We start from the raw sequence: 13,725 nt of genomic DNA on the forward strand, positions 1-13,725 counted from the left end.
CAGTGCAAAGTTCCTTAGACATCATATTATAGAAATATAACAAGGCTTCCAAAGAGAGAGCATGATTGCTATTATCAATTTCAAGACATTTAGCAGAATTAAGAGATTCAGCAACACTATCATAAGAAACAAAGGAAATATCAAAGTCTTTTAAACAATCAAGTTCGTCCAGAAAAGAAATATTCCATGATAACAACAGTCAAAAAGGTTAAGAACATGCTCAAGACGTTAGTAAAAAACGAGTGAACCCACTCTGATACCAATTGAAAGTTTATAAGGATCGTGTTCTACCTCTAACAACCAAACTATTCAACAGAGAATAACTAATCCACATCAACAAACACAGAACATGCACAACGGAAAAATAAACAACACAACCACAACATAGATTTTGTTTATGAAGTGAAAAACCCTTGAACACCTCATGGTAAAAACCACTCTGGGGCAGCCAAACCCAGGAAACCAATAGATGAAGATTCACAATTACAGAATAGACGATAATCAAAACAACCTTAGAATCAACTCCCCAAAGTACAACAAATTTTTAAACACAAAAACATACAAGAAATATCATTGAATACGGCCAACCTTAAACCTGACAATAAGGATTTCAAAAGCAAATTTTTAAGAATATGTTTAGTCACAATTTTGATAAACATTTGATCTTTGATCATATTTTGCTTGTCATTGAAAGAGGTGATGTCATGAACAATTAATTTTCAAGGTTGACTTGCAAGGTCAATTTGCATAGAGAAAGCCAAAAATACTCATAAGAGTTTTTGCCTAAACTAACAAATGTGAAATCCCTCAAAACTTTTAACAGTGTGCATAAATATGACAAGGCTTATAATGAACATTAAGCATCAAAGCACTCACATAAACTCTCAAACCATCATATAAGACAACTTCAATAACCAGGACAACACATGTTAGCAATATTGAGAGATTCACAAAGAGCACAATAAGTGTTTGAAGAAAACACTCAACTATGATCTAGGGAGAGAGTACTCCCAAAGAAAGGCACTCAACAAAAATTAGCTTAAAACCCAACACAGAAAAACGCATAAAAATAGGGCATAAAAATAAACAAAATGAAAATAACCAAAACATGCAATAGAATCCAATAAGATATGTAACAAAACCTCTAGCCATGCTAATAAAAAATGGACAAAATGAACCTCTTAAACATGGCTCTTAATCGAACATTCCATTGTGCAAAATCACTTCCAATGAAAATGGAAGGAGCATTTGGAACAGAGGTAGATAGTCCCAAAACAAAGGGGGTCATTGAACACACTCATGACATGAGTCAAAACGGAGCGAACCTGTTTTGATACCAATTGAAAAAAAAAAAAAAAACACAAGGATCGTGTTCTACCCCAAATCAAACTCATAAGGGATTTATATAACCAAATAAAATGCATAAGTAGTTTATATAAGGAAAATAAATAGCTATGCTTAATATTAAACCAACACAACAATAAAGAACATCCACACAACCACAACACAAGATTTGTTGACGAAATGGAATACCCTTTGAACCAATTAAAGGAAAAAACCACTCCGGAGTAGCCAAACTCGAGAAATCAATATATGAAGATTCAATTTACAGACTATAGACGATATTCACTACCTGGAGAACCTCTAGACTCTGTAAGAATGACAAGCTCCTAATTCGTCTCCAACCTGACCATCTTCATGGAGTGCATCTCCTTACCAACCTTTCGGTAGACTTCTTTACGGTTGCGTGGTGAGTATAGTGTGGTTTAAGATCAGCACAAAACCCCCAAGTAAGCGAGAAAGCACAAAGCTTTTTAGGAAGCCTTAATTGGTACAAATAACGGTGATGTGTATCACCTCCATGAGTACTAATAGCAACCCTTTCTTCATCGGGAACCTCCAAACTTAGAAGAGCATAAAAGGAAATGGAGACGTTCAAAGAGTTTTGAAAACAAGACAAGTATTTATAGATTTGTAATTTTATTTATTTTCGTCTGAATGGAGATAATCTTTCGTCATGACGGGAAGGCCAAAATCTGATATTTTGAACCATCATTGTCATAATGGGAGTTAATCCTTGTTAAGACGCAAAGAGTAAAAACTAGATCTAAATACCCGTCATGATGCACTTCCTGACGAGAAACCAGAGAGCACCTATTCAGGAGCCGTTACGAGCCCGTCATGACGCGCTTCCTAATGGGAAACTAGAGAGCACTTTTACAGGTGCTGTCACGAGCCTGTCCTAACGTGCCATCTGACGAGAAAGCAGGGAGCCTCCTTTTATGTCTCGTCATGAGCTCGTTCTAGTATGCCAGCTGACGCGGATGCAGGGAGCTATCCTTAAGTTTCGTCACATGCCGGTTTTAATGCCCATCCAACGAGGAGGACAAAGAACTCTATTAAACATCCAATCTCCACCCCGACATTTGGGAAAAAATGAAAAATTACAAACAAATGTTTTGATCATTAAATAAGGCCAAACTAAACCTAATAGGTTGGATTTAACCATTGGGCCTCACAAAGAAGGTTATTACTTGGTTTTTCAACCAAGTCTTGAAGGGAGGGTTGGATTTATCCATCAGATCTCCCAACGAAGGTTTGGTGAAAGAAGATAGTTGTGACAAACAAAGTTCTAGTCCTAGTTATGGGGGTACTTATAGACGAAATACTCCTCGGGAATCAAACCGGCATATTGAATAATGACAATGATGAAGCGTCGTAGCTGGTAGAAACCAAAGTGTCTCTTAACGGCAATAATGGTGACACATTCCTGCTGCCAAGTCCGAGGCAGTTGAACGACATGATTCTCATACTACAACATATACTATATCTATATTACATCAATGATAAATTGTGACCTCATAATGCTGCATATGATTTATAAACAACTGAGTTCACTATTTAATGACATGTACATTATGTGTATTTTTACTCACTAAGTCGTTGGACTTACCTTTGTATCTTTTCCAACTATATGTATATATGTGCCGTTATAGATAGCTTAGAAGAAGATGGATCCTGAGAAGTATCTGGGTATTGTGAAGGACTTGATCTAGCTAACGCTTGAGGACTTCCTGTGAGATTAGATTAGTTGCTCATGGTAATTAGTACTTTTGAATAATGTTGTAGACTAATAGTTTTGAGACATGCTTGTATATTAAGGTTTAGACTTTAGAATGGATCCTTTATAACAATGATATGTATAGTATAATTTCAGTTAATGTGATGATTCTTGGTAGATATTATGGTTGTAATGATTAATGTTGATAGAATAATAGAAATTTTAATGTTTCCGCTGCTTAATATTCTCTTTTTGAGTAGTAGAGATTCCTGAGTCTTGTCCCTTATGGAATGAGACTAGGAGGTGAATCGTGAAGTTAATTATCAGCTAATTAATTTTTCGTGGCGTTACACTCTGAGTCCATATTGTTGACAAATAATGGTATTTGAAGATATTTCATTTGGGAAACTTCACTTATACCTTCTAAAATGTTTCGTCTTTTGCAAAGACCCTCCCAAAGTTCAAATGCTCTCACTTTAGTGTATTGATCTTTTGATTTTTATTTTATTTTTTTTTATTTATTTATTTATTTTTCAATTACCCTCCTCTACTAAGATTTCTGTTAAATCCAAACGGAGATGTGTGAAATTCCTAAACTGCCCTCATTTTTTTTAAAAAAAAATAATAATAAAAATTCTAAAAATTCCATTGGGTCGGGTCCCATCGTGGGTCACAAGACCTAATGGAGGGTCACCAATAGAGGGTCACCAAGGTGACCCACGGCAGGTCACTTTGTGACCCATCGTGGGTTACCAAGGTGACTTGCCGTGGGTCATATTTGACCCACTATGGGCCAGTTTTTTCCTTTTTTTTTTTTTTTTGGTCAAAAAATAATAATATTTTAGTTGTAGTTAAGGGTAAATTTGGAATTTTAGAAAAGTTTAAGGGGCCATTTTTTCATTTTACCTGCTTGCCGTCTGATTTAACCCCAATATCTAACGGAGGGGGATAATTGAAAAAAATCAAAAGATCGATACACTGAAGCGAGAGTTTTTGAACTTTGAGGAGGTATTTGCAAAAGGCATGACAATTTAGGGGGTAAGTGAAGTTTCCCTTATTTTATTTGTCTTAGATCATTCTTTCCGCTTTTCGCTATAGTATACTCTAATAGTTAGTGTTTAAAGTAATGAATTCAACCACTTAATTAATATGGAGGCACCGCGAGTAACACTCCAAGTTATGTTTGAGTTGCTCAAAGTTTTTCTACATGGTTACCAAAATCATTGTGTTGGTTGTTGGGTGTTTATTTTTTGTGTTTTATTTATGTTTTGTTTATTGCAGCAGCTTATTTTACATATTACTGTTTTATTGTGCTTGTGTGGATTGGGGTTGGTTTCCGATCCTTTCATTCATGGTCAATATAGATAATCATGATTGACAGGTTTTACTCTTATAAATCAGCATGGATTATGATTTAGATATTTTTTGTGTGTTAATCTCATTAACACAACTAAATCATATACAAAGTAACTTATGGACTATATTAATCAAATAAGGATGCAACGCCCAATGTTCTTGTAATTCTCATAAAATAAGCAATTTTATTAATGATAGAAGTGTCGTACAAAAATTGTGTTTTTGAGCACTATCCCTAACACAATCATAGCGGGAGGTGAGAGTTTTATCTTTGAATCAAGAGTGAACTTGAGCAAACATGACTAGAAGCACATAAAGTTATTTTTATTTTTTGATGTGTTCTAATCAATTATTTTACACAACAAACGAGTACTTAGGGCCTCGCCTAACAATGCTCATGTTTATTTATTTATTTAGTTTTGACATGTCTACAAAAGGGAAAAGGGATGGGGAATTCGAACTAGTAATCTCCGCTTTATAAGGCGTGGTCAACAGCCGATTAAGCTACCCCTTAAGGACTAATACCCACATTTATATGGTATGCATAAAGAACAGGAGTAGGTTCAAAACCCCAGCCATTAATTTGCACCTCCCCTAACCTCTCAAGGTTATACTTTTTATCCTAAAAGTGTCAAAGGCGAAAGGGTCAAAATTGGACACTAAAAGCATTAACTAGAACATTAAATGAATGAGTTTAAAAAGTCTTTCTTGAAAATGATTGGAGAAATGTAAAGGTCTTAAAGATGACATCACAAATGAGTTCAGAATATAATTTTTTCTCTTTTTGTGCCCTAAAACACTTATTGACACTACTTAAAATTAAAATATGTCATCTCATGACTTCTTCCATCATATTACTTTGCATTCCAGCATCCAAGTGCATTTTCACCCTGCCTAAAAATGTAAAACAAAATGAATGAGCGAAAAAGTTTAGTATGCATTATTCCCCAACCAGTTTAAAATAAGTTGGGTAAAAACAAACATCTCATTAACAATTAGAAAGAAAACTTTTAGGGGTAATTACCTTTTCCCCCATCAATTACTACAACGCATTGTCACTTTGTCCCATGAATTGACAACTCTACTTCCTGACTCTATCAAACTACTATTTTGTTCCCAAAACTTCCATTCTGTCAGTCAAAGACATTAATTCAAACCGTCAACCCGTCACGTATGCCCCACATGCCATCTAAAAATGACAATGCGTTATAGTTGATGGGGGCAAAGTGACAATATATTGTAGTTGATGAGGGAAAATGTGGGATATAAAATTTCAAGATGACATGTGGGGCGCACGTGACGGCTTGACTGTTTGAACTAACGTCTTTGACTGACGGAATGGGGGTTTTGGGCACTATGAGACGGAAGGCGGGTTTTTTTTTTTTTCAAAAAAAAAATAATAAAATAAAAAATCCTTTCTCATAATCTAGGGGCACTATGAGAGCGATTTTTCTCTTTTTAAAAAGAAACTTTTCTTCACTTAGTACCACTTGTACTTGAGTGGCATTATAACGTTTAACCTTTAATACAACTTTTCATGAAATAAAATTGTAACATGCGGAACATAAAACAAAATCAATTTAGAAAATTGATTATTGTAACACTCGTAAAGCATAACACAAGATCATATCATAAAACATATACATTGAAGGGGTAAGGTATATTACTTACCTCTTAGCTACTAGTAGGCTGACCGATTTCTACGAACATGAGTAACAAGTTTCGACATGTTAACCCTATATTTATAAGTCTACAAAACTATTATCCTAGCTAGAAGTTGTTCTTAACTAAGACAGTTCTTGGTTTTGCCCCATTTCCTCTATATAAAACAAAATAGGCTTAGGGTTTAATTCTGGTTAAACCTAGTTTTAAACAAATTTTACTTTTTCCTTTTTGTAAAAGTAATTTTATTTTGAAGTTTCTACATTTTTTTAAAAAAAATTACTTCCAGAAAACATTTATTATCCTATTATTATTTTAAAAGCTTCCAAAATTTCTATAAATTCTTAAAATCATTCCTAGGCGTTCTAAATGAGGAATCACCAAAATTGGCCTATTTGGATCTTCTCCAAACCAGTTTTTAAATTTTAAAGCCCAAAAACATAAACTTAATTGGACTTATCTACACAGTTAACTAATTTCCGCCCAATTAGCTACAAGGGCATTTTTGGACCCATAACCAAAACTAAATGCATCAAACATGTGTTCTAAAATGCATAGTTTAGTTGAAAGCTAAAACTACAACCATAAACTTAATAAAACATGGAATAGAATTACTTAAAGAAAGTTGAAAACTTACATTGGGATAGCAAAAAACGTAATTGGCAAAAAATTCTTCAAGAAAACTTTAACTTGGAAGTCAATCGTTTCTTAAGAAATTTATGAAAAAGTGGGAGAATGGGAGGCACAATGGGGTACACGGCCACTAGAGGGATTTTAATAGTCTAGGGAGCTAGGGGAGTTGTGTTCCCCCAAAAAAATTTTCTTTTTCAAAAAAATATTTTCTTTTTCAAAAAAATATTTATTTTTTTAAAAAAATTAATTATATGACATGTTGCAACATCTAATTCGTGCTAACGTGGCATTCTGTTAAGTTTTGGACGAAATTTTAACAGAGGTACCATCTTGGTCTTTATGAAAACCACATGTATCACTTGTGATAAAAATGAAATCTTAATGGAGAAAAAATAAAGTCTTGAAATCCTAGGGGAAAAAAGAGTATTTAACCCTTTTTCTTTTTTGAAAAAGAACTAGGTTTAAGACTCAAAAATATGTATAATATAATTTTTATAAAATTATGTAAACCCTTACAAAAATATCCTCTGGGTCTACGACTAGGGCTAAGGCATTTAAAAAAAAAAAAAAAAAAAAAAAATCAAACTTTAGCTTCGATGATTAATATTTTTAGGATGTTGCCTAACTAAAATAAAAATGCATATCATAAATTTTTTATCAAGACTATGCACATGTGCGGCTAAATAGGCAACATATTAATGCTAAAATGATGAACAAATTAAGTAACATATTAATGATATTGATCCATTTAATTAAGTTACCCTAAAAGGTAGAGATGTTGCACATTTAATAGCTACTTATTTATTTAATTTTTTTCAATCATGCAATATTTATTTTAGAACTTACTATCATCACTCAATATACTGCATTATATCTTGGTCTACGAGCCATGATCCTTTGGTTTTTCATTCGTAAAAACGCAGATGCATTTATAACCTCTGCAATATCCCATTGTTCCACAATCCAATCGAATGCAAATATTATTACATTCTCTCTTTCTAAGCGGGTCACATTTTCCCTCAAAGTGTTTGCTTACTCGAACATGAAACATACCGTGTCCTGTAACAAGGAAATATTTGAAGACAGGGAGGGAACACGCATTTGCAATAGGAGAGAGTTTCATTCATGCTCAAAATATACATAGACTTTTCTTATTTACAACCATAATTGCAGTTACTATTCAATATTATTGGTAGCTAATTTAAAAACTTAAATTGATAGGATTTTTTTTTTTTTTTTAATAAATTTACTAATTTAGTAAATATTTAATCAATTACTCATCTAGACAGATATTCGGAACATTTCACGTCAGAGTTTTAACTCAAGAACTCAGTTCGAAAGTTATAGTAAGTCATTAGTTTTCGAAAAAACCAAATTTAATATTCAATATCATAACTAGTTTCTTTTGCAATAGTTGAAGATTTTGGAATGATAGACATACCAATGTGTATCCACATTTAATTGACTCAATATGGCATTAATAAAAACTAAATTTAAAAATGATAAAACTGAAGTGACATTGTCAAATACAAAATCTTATTAGGGTCTAAAAAATAAATTTTTTATACCTATGTGATTACTTTATTGATAGCCTTTAGAGAAATTTTTAGAGTTACCAAAAGAAATTAAAGAGCCTTTCATAATTTAGAGTTTTGGAATAGGAATCCTACGATGCAAATAACTAGAAAACAAACATGCATCATCCCCAAATAAATAATTCAAATAATTCTAAATAATGTAACATGCCCAATAATGATATGAACTAATTTTAGGCTCAACGAATCAAGATTTAAAGACTTATTGCATGGACAAATATGGTTTTAATAAGAAAAAAAATTAAAACTACTTACCTCCGGGAATAACATAGATAATTAGGAAAACTAAGACGAAAATAGAACTAGTCATTTTAGCCATATTGCTCTTACTTCTACCTAATGGAATTGCAAAATGAGGTATTCACATATGCGTTGGTTGTGCTAAGTCTATATATATATACAATTGTGAACCATTTGATCTTATAAAGGCTTCTTAATTTTATAATTCATATTAAATTTAATCGCTCATACAATTGTGAACTATTTGATATTCCAAAAGCTTTGTTGACCTTTGGAGTTATTACGTGAACACTATAAGAATCCCGAAACTTTTATTAGTCAGTACCACATGTATTTGAGTGACATTCTAACGTTTGACCTTTAATACAACCTTTCATGAAATAAAATTGTAACATGTGATACATAAAAGAAAATCAATTTAAAACACGAGATAATGTAATAAAACATGTACACTGAAGGGATAAGGCCATATATACAATTGTGAACCATTTGATATTCCAAAGTCTGCTTAGTTAATCACATATTCCCAATGGTTAAGAAGATTTGATATTGGAAAATAGTAAGGACAAACGCTTTGTAGACCTTTTGAGCTATTGCATGGGCACTAAAAGATTCCAAAATTTTTCTACCTTTGCTTCTAAAATTGAAACTTGATTTCTATCAATTTTTTATTCTTTATTACGAGAAAATCTATTGTAATATCCGCTTATACTTATAACGTAACACAATACAAAATTTGGTATAAAAAAATTAGTTGAAAAAATGCCTTTCAAAATTTGGTATAAATAAGGACAACTGATGTGGTATTTTTGTGTCCAAAAATATCAATAATAAAAATAACCACTCACAATAGTACGAATCCTGTAGGCTAGGGCTATATTGAGGGTGTCGAACCTCAAGGACTGCAGGAGTTTTGTTATCAAATTCAAAGGATTAAAATTAACTTAATTAAAAAGATATTTGATTTGATTTTCTTTAAAACTAAAGTGCATGAAAATAAAAGAGATTTAAAATAAGAGAAAGAGTGTAGGGTATTGACTTCACCTTTATCTGCACAACAATGGCTAATCATAATTAATCCCAGAAATTCATTCTATGCATGTTATAAATAAACAAGAAATTACCTTATTAAAGAATAAACATAATCTATCTTCGGTTGGCACGGATCGTCCACCTAACCACTAAGATGCGGTACGACCCGTCTTTCCTAGGTATAAATTATCAAATTCTTTAACAGGATACATACAATCAATGAATAAGTGTAACCCATCTTCGGTTGGCACAGACTGTCTACCTAAATTACACTAAACTAAGGTGTAGTATAATCCATCTTCCCTAGGCATGGCCTATCAATTCTTATTGATCATATGTTAATTAAACCCATTGTATAACCATCATCCTCATAATCACAGAAAACAAGAATGATTTGAGATCAACAAAAGTAAAATACTTTCTAAGACAAGAAAAGAATTTCACAAATATTGATTTTGGAATCCAAGAACAATTGCATTTAATATGAAGAACAGAAATCAATTGTAGCAATCCTCATAGTTATACAATCAACATGCATAAATTGAAAATCTAGAAATTAAATACAATCAAACCATTGTGCTTGGATAGGGTTACATCAACACCCCACGAAAGGGTTTAGCCGCTCATGATCTTCTAAGCTCCAAAGACAAATTTCTAATTTCTAGCTCTAGGAAGTGGTGTGTCATTTTTCTCAATGCTTAGAGGCCTATTTATAGGTCTTAGGAGAGTCCTAGAAGCCTTAGGAATCCCAGAAAAATCGTATTTCAGTCTCCCAGTCGGATGGGGAGACCTAGAAAAACTTTCCTTCTCAATTTCGGACTCCTTTCTGTCTCTGTCGCGCATGTGCGCTCGAGCGCACTGTAGCTGCGCTCAAGCATACTGTAGCTACAATAATGTGCTACAGTACTTTGCTACAGTAACTCCGCTACAATGAAATTGCTACATTGAATCCGCTACAGTAACTGCATTTTGAGCGCAAAATCAATGATTTTATTGTATCTTTATTAAACACCTGAAAACACAAAAACAAAACAAAATCAAACAAATAACAATGCTAAGGAATTAACATATGCAAATTAAGGGGCTTGAATGTGCAACATTCGGCGCTTATCAGCAACAAACATGTAAAACAAATGTCATTTTTCTTAAAATCTTTTTTCTTCAAAGTATTCAAAACATTAATGTTCCAGATACGAGCCTAACAAGTTAGAAATACTTTTGGCGTACAACATTTACTATGAGACTTTTTTGGAATTGTAAGGATAAAATCTACTTAATGATTAATTGTTGATATATGAAAAGTTATTTACGATTAATTTTATTTTTTTATTTTTTTATTTTTCAATACAAGAAAGGTATTGTGTCAATGGACATTTCATTAATTTTATGTTTGTCGGATAACACTGTACTTTTACTATCCCTACAACAAATATATTTGAAATAACTCTAACTATGGTTCTACCTCTACGATAAACACTTAAAACAATAATTAAAACTTAATCAAATGCAAAACAAACAACACAACGGATTTTTGTTTACGAAGTGTAAAACCCTTTGAACCAATCATAGGAAAAAATCACTCCGGAGCAGCCAAACCTAGAAAATAACTATAATGAAGACTCGAATTATAGACACAAGGGAAACGTACAACCCAATGCAACTCCCAAGAAGCAATAAGATAGCAACCCTTTCCGGAACACCTCCAAGCTCGACAATCTTCACTTAGCCTATTTCCTTACATGTCCTCTCAGAGACTTAAGTAACCGGTATCACTCAACAAACACAATAAGAACACATATAGGCTTCAAGGAAGGCAACAACTGCTTAATACATCTTCTCTTGTAAAATACCCATGATGAACAAACCGACAAAAGAAGCAAGAGTCACCTCTAGAATCACTCTAGGTAGGAACATTGAAGGAAAAACACATCTAGAAACCAATCTAGGCCGAATAACACAATCTTGCTTAAATTGAGAAAGAAGCCTCAATTCACTATATATACCTTCTCTATGAACAATGTAATCAATTTTGCAGTATTGTTTAGTTGCGGGGAATTTTATTAGGACGAAATGATAATGAAAATCCAAATATGAGTTTTCGTCAAGTCGTTCTGATGACGAGATGATAACTATCTGAGAATCTGGGATTTTGTTAGAACGACTGTAGGGACGTCACGATGAAACACTAGGGTTTCATCACTTTCTAACTGAGTTCGTCCTTACTTTCTTGTTAGTTTTTAGTTTGACCTTATTCAATGTTCACTCTTGTATTTCTTGTTGTTTAAAACTTTGGGGAATAGGTCTTTTAGTCTTCATGAATTATTTGAAGAAGCTCTTAGTTTTCCCGTCAAAACGGGACATGTAATGGGGAGTTACTGTTTTCCTGTTAGGAGCACCGTCAGAATGAGACATATAATAGGGAGTTACTGTGTTCTCGTCAAAAGTTCTGTCAAAACGAGACATGTAACGAGGAGTTACTGTTTTCTCATTAGGAGTTGTGTTAGGACTGGACATGTGACGAGAGCAAAGTTGAAGCTACTACTTTCTCGTCAAGACGACACATGTGGCGAGAGCAAAGTTGAAGCTACTGTTTTCTCGTCATGAACCTCGTCAAGACTGGACACGTAACGCGACCATTGTTGGACCTACTGTTTTCTCGTCAGAAGGTGCGTTCAGGCGGGACATGTGACGAAGAGGAGACAATTGTTCTTCTTGTCAATGCCACTAGTCTAGTTTCACCTCAATCTGATACTTGAGAGAAATGTTATGTTCAAAATACTGAGACGTGTGCAGAATCTAAAATTTAATCCAATCCAATTTTGACTCTAATTAGACAAATTCCGATTTAATCATTTCCTTGATTTGGTTAAACTTAACCACATCATCTAAGTCTTCTCAAAGTGTGCTTTCTTCCAAACTTTCATTTTTCCCTTTAAAGTTGCAGTTTCTCTTCAACAACCTACAAAACACTAAAACACAAAACTCAAACAAAACATTAGATAACGACACAACTAAAGAATTAACTAATATAAATTAAGGGGCCCAAATATGCAATATTTGGCACTCATCACGATTCATAGTTCAAAATGCCACTAAAGGATTATTCCAATTGCTCTTTACTATGTCTTCTTTACTCCACTAATCAAAATCACCACCAGGTTTATAAAATCCCTTCTCAACAGTAACCCATATGCTCTCATTGAGTCCCTTTAAGTATGATTCCATACGTACTTTCAAGTGAGCATAATCATTCCCATTAAAAATGGAAGGGGCATTTGAAAGGGAGGTATTTGGTTCCATAATAAAGAGGTCAAGAAACACACTCAAGACAATAGTCAAAAAACGAACGAACCCATTCTGATACCAAATGAAAGTTTACTAGGATCGTGTTCTGCCTCTAATTGCCAAACAAACAACAAAAGAAACTATGCCTTATAATAAACACATATCATCCACAATGGAATTTTAAAACATCACAAATCCAGAAACATCCAAACAACCACAACACAAAAAGATTTGTTTACGAAGTGGAAAATCCTTTAAACACATCAAAGGTAAAAACCACTACGGGGCAGCCAAACCCGAAAAATCACTACAAGAAGATCCACAGTTACAGACTAGACGATAGTCACAACCTTGATGACCTCTAGACTTAGTACAAACAACAAGCTTCCTAGCTTGTCTCCATCGTGACCATATTCAAGCCGTGCATCTCCTTACCAACCTTTCGGTAGACTTCTTTCTTCAAGCATCCATAGCAGCAAACTTTGTGTAGATGAACGAGCAAGGCAACAACCCAAAATATCAACCATTCTAGAGTCACAGCACTCGTAGAGAGAAAACACCTTGAGACTTTAGTGACAAGTGCTTAGAGAAAATAATGCCCAAAAAGTCTGCAGTGAACAGTGACAGGAAAACTATTTATAGGAGAGCCATTTTCTTTGTCACGTCCTAACAAGATGCTTTCTCGTTGTGACAAGAAGAACAGATTCGTAGATCTTAGAATTCCACATCCTAACGAGAGAGCTATTCCGTTATGATGGGAAGATCAAATGTCTCATCTTCGTCACATGTCCCGTCTTAACGAAACTGTTAGGAAATCAGGGAGTCCAACTTTGGTCCCATTACATGTCTCGACCTTACGGG

Source organism: Corylus avellana, chromosome 10 (genome assembly GCF_965113065.1).
Source record: "Corylus avellana chromosome 10, dhCorAvel1.hap1.2, whole genome shotgun sequence".
Classification (NCBI taxonomy): Eukaryota; Viridiplantae; Streptophyta; class Magnoliopsida; order Fagales; family Betulaceae; genus Corylus; species Corylus avellana.